The sequence below is a fragment of the Oreochromis niloticus genome, linkage group LG16 (genome assembly GCF_001858045.2).
Source record: "Oreochromis niloticus isolate F11D_XX linkage group LG16, O_niloticus_UMD_NMBU, whole genome shotgun sequence".
Taxonomy (NCBI): Eukaryota; Metazoa; Chordata; class Actinopteri; order Cichliformes; family Cichlidae; genus Oreochromis; species Oreochromis niloticus.
This window is the reverse complement of record NC_031987.2, coordinates 12,018,234-12,029,086: the sequence shown is the minus strand read 5'-3', so window position 1 is coordinate 12,029,086 and position 10,853 is coordinate 12,018,234. Positions and strand designations below refer to the sequence as shown.

The window sequence follows — 10,853 nt, the reverse complement described above, 5'->3', positions numbered from 1 at the left end:
AATACAAATTCAAGACGTCAAGATATCAACTCCAGATGTTATATCTGCCTTATTGGTCATAATATATTGAGGCAACAGGCCTCCACTCAATTGTACAGTTAATTTTGTGGGGGACAGCAATCTGCTGTGGTGATGTACAGAAGGGAAACTACAAAACTGCAAAAGTTTGTCCAACAAATTATCGATGTAACGTATTAGCATAGAATTTTTCAGCTGTGTCTTTATCATGTATATATCCTTTTTTATTAAGTTTGCAAAGAAAAACAAACAAACAATTAAACAGCTTTTATTTGCACATTTATTCGACTACATTGTCCTAATTTACAGCAATAACACTTCTTCCAGTTGGGCCACTATGAAATAAGTACTCCCAAATTTCCGTCTCTTCAGTAACTCATGAATAGAGTTTTTGTCTTCAGTGCAATACATACTGAACACATGATTAATCTTCACAACCCAGTTTAAATGCCGTGTTTGTTTGCCAGTTTTCATCCCTTGCAAATCCCCAACCTCGAGTGCTTTGAAGCGTGTACCAGATATTGATTTTTCTATAGCACAAGAAAACGAGCGGGAGTTTGTCATTATTTTAATTATAAACATCCAAAGTATCCTTAATGATGCCACACCAAGAGTCACTGAATCTTCTTCCGACCCTCACTGTAGCAAACTTTTATGATACCACCAGATGCATACAGCCCTGCATGGGGGCACATCTTCAGATCTGGCACCAAAAACAAAAGTTTCTGTGGATTCTGGCAGCTATCACTGGCATTAAATGTACAATATACCAACAGACACACAGTCAGATATGTAGAAGAGAGATGATGAAAAAACAAAATGTATAGTTTGGGACTGGCTAAGCACTGCAGCTGATGGCAGATCCACAGTTGGTACACCCACCCACCACCAGGAGAGCAAAAAGTTGGCCGTGTTTGAATACAATGGATGATAGCAGCTGTAATGGGAATGAAAAAAAAAATATCCATGATAAAATCATAGACAAGTTTTCTATGTCATTCTATTGTTTTTCAAGTTAACACTTAAACATCACTCAGAACAATAATACAAGGTATCTACTTTTTAAATTTCATTCACTACAAGCAAGAAAAGTTTGAATGAGTCACCAGCTGAAGACCAAAGAGAGCTGCAGTATGAGGACTTTGATGAGACGTGCATTTACAGCAAAACACAATATATTCCATAGGTTTGGGCTTAATTGCCTTGAATAAAGGACAGACTGAAATAAAAGGTCTGATTTTTATGCAAATTCTATTCCCAAACTGGAAACAATTACTATACCTGAGCTTCACTGATGAGTTATGTCAGAAATTGGACCTGTAATCACACTTAGCACTACAGCAAAGGAAAAAGTTAATCTGGTCCAGGTTAGTAAAGAGTACTATTTATAGGGATTTATACAACCCATACTCATGTACATAAGACATTACTTCAAACTATTAAGCTTAAAGATGTTATGATGCCTAACTCGTCACGTATAAAATTCCCTGAAGTAAATCAGTTCTGCAGGACAGTCCAACTATTACGTCCCTTCATGTATTCAGTAGCTTTTTTACTCTTCAATATATAACAGTCAGAGCATATGCATGTTAACTGTCCCGTAAGCAGTAAGGAGTAAAAGAGATGGGTGTAAATTGTACCCGTAGATGACTGTACAAATTGTTTGTGTGCATTACGTAGCAATCCAAATTTGAGTCTGGTTTCCTACAGTATAAACTAATCTTTAACATACTAGAATTGCCACAACCAATTTATACAAAAAAACTATTCAAAAGCTTTGGCAGTGCAGATTTAGCTGGGTTTGATATACAGATGAACAACTTCATCCGGGCGTCTTTACATTTTTCTAAAAATGTGTTTTGCTAATTTAAATCAGCTGCATATGAGCATAATTTGAAAAAGATAAAGGTTGGCTTGCAACTCACACAGAGCTGCCAGCTTCCCCTTGGCTGTTTGTGCCTCTGTTCTTACTTGCTCTCCTCTGCCCTATCTGCTTGTATATTTGGGCACTTCAGTGTTTATTCGAGTGCTACCAGTTCCCAGCAACCGAAACATGAATTCATCCTCAGAATCACTACTCTCAGTGAAAGTAATAGAAGGTAATAAACTGTCAACACTCAAATGGGTGATTGTGACTGTTGGTGAGTTGGTGAGGCAGGGGAGTGATGGGACAAACTATGAAGAAGAGAGCTGTTGGGGCTGTGGTGTAATTAGAGAGCTGTAGTGCCGCTCACCTGCATGTCGGCCGTGCAGATTTGGGCCGTGTTGGCTCGCTAAGTAAGTATTTGCACGCAAACTGGTGTTATACGATCCACCCCAGTGTCAAGCGCTGCCATAACTTTAAAAATTGAAGAGGAGGCGGTTCTCTCGCGGGCCTCAGCTAGCAGTTTGATTCAGATTTTATTATCTGTGCTTGGTTCTATAATAAGCAGGAACTGTCCTGTCCGATTAGGCATGCTCGGCAGCGCTCTTCGCCACCCCCTGACTTGCTCCACCTCCACCACCCACATCCAACTCCTTGCTAAGGAAAAAGGAGGAGGAGGATGCCCCCCAAAAATCTTCATTTTCTTGCTCCCTCGCGCTCTTTTTGTCTGCTTGGGTAGGGAAGAGGAGGGGAGTTGCCCCTTCAAACTTAACCCGTTATTTGCTGTAATATTTCCCTATTTTTTCCTCACCCTTCCATTTTTATATGTCTCCATATTTGGTCTCTGCTGTGCTAATCAAGTCCAATCTTTACACCAGCAAGTTAGCCCCTTTCACGTTACCTTTATTACCAGCTTGTCATGAAAGTTGGAGATGGTCTCAAATAAAAATATAAACACAACTGGAACATTTAATAAAGAAAAAAAAAGAAAAAAAAAGTTTACATTACCTGAGCTCTGAGCTCATAAAAATCCAGAATAAGTCCAAACCTGCGCAACTAATTCTTGGTTTTTAAAATCTAAACATGTATGTTGTACAATCATTTCACCCAAGAAAAATAAGAGTTCAAAGAAATAATTAAAACTCCCAAAGGTCAACAGATATTGATAAACTGTTGACCACAACTGTAAATGGTCGTGTTTATTTGTCTGTCAGCGGTCACCCATTGATTAGTAATACATTTCATGATACATACATGTTACTTCTTACACTTGTAAAAAAAGAAAAATGTACATTTACATGTTTGTTTTAACTATACAAGCTACTGAAAAATGTATAAAAACGATACATCATGGGAAAAGCCTTCATCTTCCAGCTGATCATTATCATCAGTTTAATTTATTATAGATTGAAAAAGTATTTTTATTTACAACTCCCGCTGGAATATATATATATCATACAATCTGCTGCCCTCTGAGTTATGATCAAATCCCTAAGGTTTTTACATTGGTGTCTGTGTGCTTGTGCACAATGTGTCACTTTGTGAATGAACATCTTTTGTTGAACCTTGTAAAATGTAAACAGCCATTCAATATTCATCAACTTATGTTGCATTCAAAAATGCCTTATATGCACAAATTTAATTCTGCAAATTTTCATTCAGTTGAAAGATTTTTTTGGTGTGCGAAAGCTCATTTATAAGGTGTTATTCACAGATTTCAAATATGCTATTTCAGTATTCATTTTTATATTAATAAATCTGATTCCTGCTTTTCCCTGTAGAATAAAGTGTTGCTGCCTGGGCCTAGACTTGTGTTAGTCCTTGGCTAAAAGTGCTATATATATAAATGAATCTGATGAAATATCTGTGAGCCTCTTTCTTCAGCAGTCTGAGGCTGTATTGCCTGAGGCAACCAGGCAAGCTGCTGCTGATGAGCAGGATCTACACCAGGATTCACATCTTTATATTTGTAGGCTACACCAGTTCCTGGTCAGCATTTTATGAGGCCAAACGTAATGCCACAATAGATAAAATATGTCTCACAAAACTAAACGACAACAACGTGGCATTACCTTCCGCACATTTTGTTTATGTAATTTTTTTTCACAGAACCATAAAATCGACCCAGGACTCGTTTCCAGTAAATAGGACAAGTGTTGCATATGCTGTCTGCACATTTTGGGAGGGTGGGTTATGCAAGCCTCCTTTCACTGCTAATTCCATCAAAGCTTTGGGAACAGTTCTAATTGGGCGTCTCTATTTTTGGTTGTCTTCCAGCCCTGTTTTGCTGCCTTTGAGAAAAGGCAGCGCAGCGAATGTAAAGCTGTGTGATAACAGGGCCATTCGCCACAGTACTGAGTTTGACCCTACAACCAGCCTCCATGACGGATGTGAGATGATTCCTAGCCCTCGAGCTCAGCACGACACACTCAGCACAACTCAAATACACTCCCAATCTCTCATTTTCCTGTGTTCACTGTCTAATTCTCTCTCTCTTTCCCTTTCCCTCTCTCTGTCACTCTCTGTTACTTTACCAATTGACTCAGGGCTTTATGCTGTCTATTTAAAGCTGCTGCCATAACCACCTACTGCTGCTTTAAGAAGTGGTGACTCACCTAAACAGATCAACCCAGTTGTGTGTGTGTGTGTGTGTGTGTATACGTGTGTATATATGTGTGATGCGTGTGTGTGTATATGTGGGAGGGGATGTTTTATCATCTTAGCTTTACTTTTCTTGGGCCTTTTCTGTTTGGTGACAAGTACAGCTGTTGTATAATGATAGCGCTTGTCGGCAAAGCGGTATCTGCAGGATCCCCAGATTAATGCGGATGCCCACACGCGCGCACGCACAAGTGCACACACACACTTAAATGCAATTTGTGCACTTAGTGCTACTGAGTTATGTGTTATTCCTGGTGCATTCAGGGGACATCCAGTTTATGGGAAAAGCAAATGAGCAAATTTGCATTTTTTCTACTTTGCTTAGTAATGGGGCATGTGTAAGAGACTATTTAAGTGCAAAATGAAGTGTGAGTGAAAATTGCATGTCTGCAAAGAGTAGGTATTGCTGCCAATTAGAAAGAGATAGGGCAATACATATGGGCAATACATTTTGTATCTGTGGCAAGAGCTTACAGGCAGCCAGCCTGAGCAGTTTTTACTGCCATGGTTTTGAGTCTCCTCCTCACTTCTCTACATTATTAAATAATTCCTGAATAATTCACAGCCCTACGTATCAAACAAATATTTTTGCAACTTGCACCTTCAGAAAGGTGAGTGGAGAACTACTGCACAATGTTAAGTACCATAGGAGTGAAATCGTTATTGTTATTGTTTATGACCTTAGCCCTGTGTCCAGTTCCAAGCAACACTTTACTGTAAATGCCCTGTTTTTACTGTTAAATTTCCTAAATATCCTAATAAATGGATTGCATACACATTACATTAATTTATGTTCATAATGTCTATGAAATTCAGTTATATCCCTACAAAACATATGGGTTTTTTCTTCTTCTCTTATTTCAGGTGATCTTTATTTGTTAGATTGTTATGTAAGGATGAGACAAATAAAGTTAGATTTGGGTTGACCTACTGTTTTGATGAATATGATTTGATATGAATCTCATTGCCACAAGTAATAATGGTAAAGTGAGTTGCTACAATATGTTGCCATGCAAACATACGGTGAAGATTTTCAGACCCTGCCTGAGCGATGATAGGTGACATCTAAATCCCAGCGATGACGCCACAATGTCATGGCAGGCAAGGACCGACTTGTGTGCTGACTTGTTAGTCATGCTTTGATGCACAGTTTAAAGAGGACTCCAGGAAGCCTGTCCAATGCGCATGTGCACGTTACGCACACACGGACAAACCCACATTTTCTGCACGTTTGCACAAAATAACACACAGCCTCTGAGAGCATAAAGGGAAAGTGGCTGCATCATTTGCTAGTCTGACATGAAGCATTGGTTATGTGCTTTCATAAGGTGATTTCAGAACAGTTTTTTGTGTACTGATTCATAAACATGGTCATATTACAATATTTCAAAAAAAATGCACCAAAAACCAATGTCCCCGAAAAGAAAAGAAAAATTATGGGCTCTTAATAAAAGCTAATATAATAATAGTTATATATTTATTATACTGCAGTCCCCTTATTCATTTCTGTACAAATGAAATGGGTAAATGTAAGTCCCTGTGTAAGCTACAACATAGTGTGTGATGTAGTTAATGGCTTCCCCTAAAATGCTTTTCAAAATTGTTCATTTTTTAAAGATCACATTTCAGTTTTATGTACATTTAAGAATTCTTCATCTACGGTAAAATTACTAAAATAACTTGTCCAGTGCATGTAGTAAAAAAGGTTTACAGCAATCATAATTTCTTGGATAATTAGTTGTTGATCAGAACATTGATCAGTAACAGCAAAGGACCTTTTTACCATCAGAAAACGATATTTTAGTTAGAAATGTATTTTATAACAAAATGAATTTTAATTTGATTTAAACAAGCCTGGTCTCTTCTCTTCTAATATGAACCTCTGCAATGTAGAAGTCGACCGTCACTGCGAGAAACAGTTAAAAAGTCAAACAACTACTAACAACTACTCTAAAATACAGAAATAGATGTTATTTTCTTATAATGTCTTAAAAAGAAAATTAACATTAACAACAATTTTCTTATCGGCAGAGTTTTAGTAATCCTTCTCTTCAGGTCTAACATTATTTTTTTTTTATATTTCTTTCTTTTTTTTTTTAAAGAAAAACAGAGTTTAAAAAATAAAATACTTTATACATAACCTAAAAAAATTAGTAAGGCAGCGAATTACCAGCAAAATACTTAAAAGCACTTTTCTTTGATACACCACAATATAATGTTATATACTATTGTTAAAAACTCTAATATTAAAAGACTAAAATAGGAACCTTTTTATTTTTTGCTTAAAAGACATCCGAGCCCCACATATATATATTTACAACATTTGCTTTGATTTTTCTAATCGGTTTATATATATTTTTAATTTACTTTTCTTTTAGTTTAAAGCTTTAAAAAAATATTCCTTTTGGATTCATTTCTGTATGTAAAGTTATATTTATTAATACTATAAACAACATATTTTTATAAGTTTGCAGATAAAAAACCAAAAGTGAAACTACATTCAAAATTTCAACTTTTTCTCGCAGGCCAGTGTGTACATGAACTGTACTGGCTAAATGCCAACAATTTGCAAGCGGAGCTCTACACGGTCCATTTATTAGAAAGGTGCTGGCTCATTATTTAGCAAGACGGAGTGAAGGAACTGTAGCAAGCACTCCGCAGCTGTCGGTGCTCTGTCTTCACATGCAATAAAGTTTGTTGCCTCATGTGGGGGATCTCTCCCTCTTTTTGAAGCAGACTTTTTTGGTCCATAATTTATACATTTACCTTACTTGCTTCTGCGTGCGTTGGCCTCCTGCATTTTTTAAAGGCCGGGTATTGAGGGATTTTCTGTCATGCTCTCTTGCTTTGTTCTGATCACGCAAGCTGCAGTCATCCCACATACAGGAACACTGGCAAACACGGGCCTCGCTCGTGCCAGGAAGCTGAAAAGGAAACACACAGGCGCACACATGCATACATACAGAAGCAGCGTTATGCTAACAAATAGTCAACATACGTACAGAGAGGAAGGCCCACTCTCTCCTCTGACTCTGGGACAGACTGTCTCGTTCCATTGCGTGAGGGTTTTTCACACAAACTAAGCCATCCATGTGTGTCTCAGCAAGTGAAGGGGGTGTTGAATCTTCCTCTCACACCCATGCATGCGAAAGCAGTCTACCTCCTCTGCTCCCTGTGGAGAACACATGGCAGACAAAAATAGAGAAAGAGGGAGAGCCCGAGATGAACAGATTAAGAAAACACAGAGATAGTTCCTGGATAAAGTTCTGCTTCTGAATAATTCTCTTGCTTTGTACAACAGTACCTCACACAAGGTACGTCACTTAAAAACACACACTAACACACAAAAACTTGCACTGTACATAACATATACATATATCACACCTCATACATTTTAGGTGTTTTATTGTAAATACATTGTGGAATGACAGGACATATTTTCCAGTCTTATGGGATGGATGTTTAGGTGAACTTTCGCAATTTTTCTGTAAATAAGAATTGAATTAAATCATGTTATTCTAGCTTACACTAATGAGTACATAAATATGTATTTTCTTTTACTAAAAACTTTACTAAAAACTTTACTCAAAGATATTTACAACAGATCAACTCACATTTATGTGATTGAATCAACTGATATTTACCTGACTAATATTAAACATAATTATAGGCAGTGTTAAACTGCAGCAGGTTTGGCACAGACTTAGAAAAAACAAACAATTAAATTAACTATACGGGTTAAATTTTCTCTCCCTGAAAAATATCCTATAAATTTCTAAAACTTTCAGTTGCTCTTCTGCTATTTGGATTCAAAAGTGAAACTTAACCCGTACAGTCAAAATAAATGTTATAATAATAATGTTATATCTTAATAGTAATAAACTGCAAACTTTTTAATGTTATGTGTTGGTCACAATGTACACTGATAACAGTTATAACACTTAATCTAATAATAATTAATAATAATTAATCTACCCTACATCCCCCAGAAGAAAAAGTAAAATATTTACAGGTAAAAGATTATGAAAGTATAAAACCTAAAGCGATATCTTGTGTTTTTTTAAATTCTTTATGCACAGACAATTTTGGTTGTAAAGAGGTCGTCCTCCTTCAAAATTAAACTTAAGGGTCCTCATTCTTGTTTGATGTAACATTTCTTTTAATTGCTTCTCTCGTTTTTCACCTCCATGCCACAATTTAAATGTGTCAAATCAAAAGAAAAAAAACATTCTAATGAAAGTTCTAATTTAAGTTAAAACAACTACTCTGTGCAAATAAATACAGCCGCTTATGTGAAAATGCAGGCTGAAAATTATTCCGTTCACTTCAATTTAATGCATTTCAATTTTTTTTGTGTCAAATCAGAACATCAGTCGCTTTGAGGGGATTTATCTTGTAAGGTAAAAACCCTACAAGTAACAAAAAGTAATAATAAATATTATTGAGGGTTTTTATGGATTATTATTTTCTGATTCTTATTTACGAAAGGTAAATAAATGTAAGCCGTTTCTCACCTTTGATCCCAAACTTACTAAATACATATTTTAATAATAAAAAAATGATTCTAACTTAGGTTCCAGTATATTAATGCTATTTTAATTTAGTTAGACATGAAAAGTTAAAATAATACTACCCTATTTTTAAAATAATTTCTAATCATATTTCTTCTCCTACTACAATTAAAATGTGATACATTCATTAGGCTCAGTTAACGAGCTCATATTAAAATAGAACAACTGGCAGGTGTTATTTTGACTCATTATTTTGACATTTTGATTGAAGGTATTCAACAGAAGTATAAAACTTTTCTTACTGTCCAGAGAAAGTCCCTGACGGACAGAGACACCCACTCCTCATCTCTTGGTCTTTCTCTCTCTCCCTCCTTCATGTGCTGTCATCTAGATTCCCTCCCTTACATGTAAATTTAGGTCAGACCACAGTCTCCTCTCCAGGCTTCAGAGGAAAATGTGGAAATGGATCGTTTCACACCAGTTAATCTGATTGGAAGAGAGGGAGACGCGAAAACAACAGGGTCTAATGTGAAGAACAAAGGAGGGGAGAGGAGGACTAAGTAGTGGGTGTTAGCACAAAAAAGATAAGGGAAGATGTGAGTAAATGGAAATAGAGGGGGGGAAAAAACTGGGGATATGCACAAATGAAGAAAGTACATATGAGGTGATGAGAAGAATGATGAGAGTAGGCGCGAGACGAGATAGGGACAGAAAGATGGGTAGCAAACAACAGAAGGAAAGAGGAGGAGCACAGAGAGGAGAAGAAGAAGGGAGGGGAGGGTAAAGAAGAAGAGCAGGGATGGTAAAGAGAAGAAGACAGGAGTATGCCACTCACGTCTGATCTTAGCGCTTTTTGCCAGCATCTCAGCTCTGAGTGCTGGCAGCTCGCATGCTAACAGACAGGCCATATGGCTTCATTATGAGACACCCCCACCCCCCAAAAACATGCACAAACAAGGACATACCACTCTCAGCAAACTCATAACCATACACACACTCAACAACCAGGCACACGTACACAAACACTACATACACGCAGGTGCAAACACTTGCAGGGTGAAGAGGAGGTGTGTGACGAATTGAATGAAAGGAGCGAAGAGGAGGATGTAATGGAACGTTGAGTTTTTCTACCTTCGGGAGCTCCCCGGGAGAGCAGAGCCGGCCCAATTACTGAGACTAACTTGGACACACACTCGCACATGTTCAAGTTACACACTCGGTCACACACACCCGATTTCAATCTGAGGGAACTGGGAGAATATAATCATTATTATCAGATACAGGAAGAGCAAATATTTGGAATAAAGAAGTGCAAATCGCAGTCTTTATACAGATGTAGCAACTCGTCTATGTGCGCACGCACACACACACTCATACACAGACTTCAAGGGGATGCCAAAGAGAAAGAACCACTGTAAAGATGTTTGGAAACAAGGGGTTGCCTAGATAGGTTGCACTTACGGTTGTGTAAACCAGCTGACAGACATTAGCTTTATTAGTATCATGAACCAGGGACTGGTTGTTCCTGGTCAAGCGTTCCAAGAGGTCAGGCTTTGTGCTCGGTGTAGTCCCTCACTAGGGGTCCGTGTACGTGTTGTGGGAGTTTCTACTCTATGACAAGGATGTCTTATCATCCTCTCTAGGAAAGAAAACATGTATTCTTTGAAATGTTGCTAAGTAGGTTCTGGAGGTTGCTGCTAGGGACCAGTTGAAATTGATCGCAAAGAAAGTGCTGTGCCAAAAACCTCCTTGTGAATCCTTTTGTTGTTAATTCCGGGTGCCATAATTGCCCATCCTTT

The 10,853-nt window shown here is 37.6% G+C and overlaps 1 long non-coding RNA gene across 1 annotated transcript; it reads right to left on the bottom strand.

Annotated features, from left to right (window-relative positions):
- Positions 1-270: 270 nt before the first annotated feature.
- On the bottom strand, positions 271-10,500 carry LOC102078340 (uncharacterized). Its single transcript, XR_266164.4, has 3 exons — positions 9,357-10,500; positions 7,310-7,715; positions 271-955 (listed from the first exon to the last, which is right to left on the bottom strand). It is a non-coding gene; the product is annotated as an uncharacterized LOC102078340 (long non-coding RNA).
- Positions 10,501-10,853: the final 353 nt, after the last annotated feature.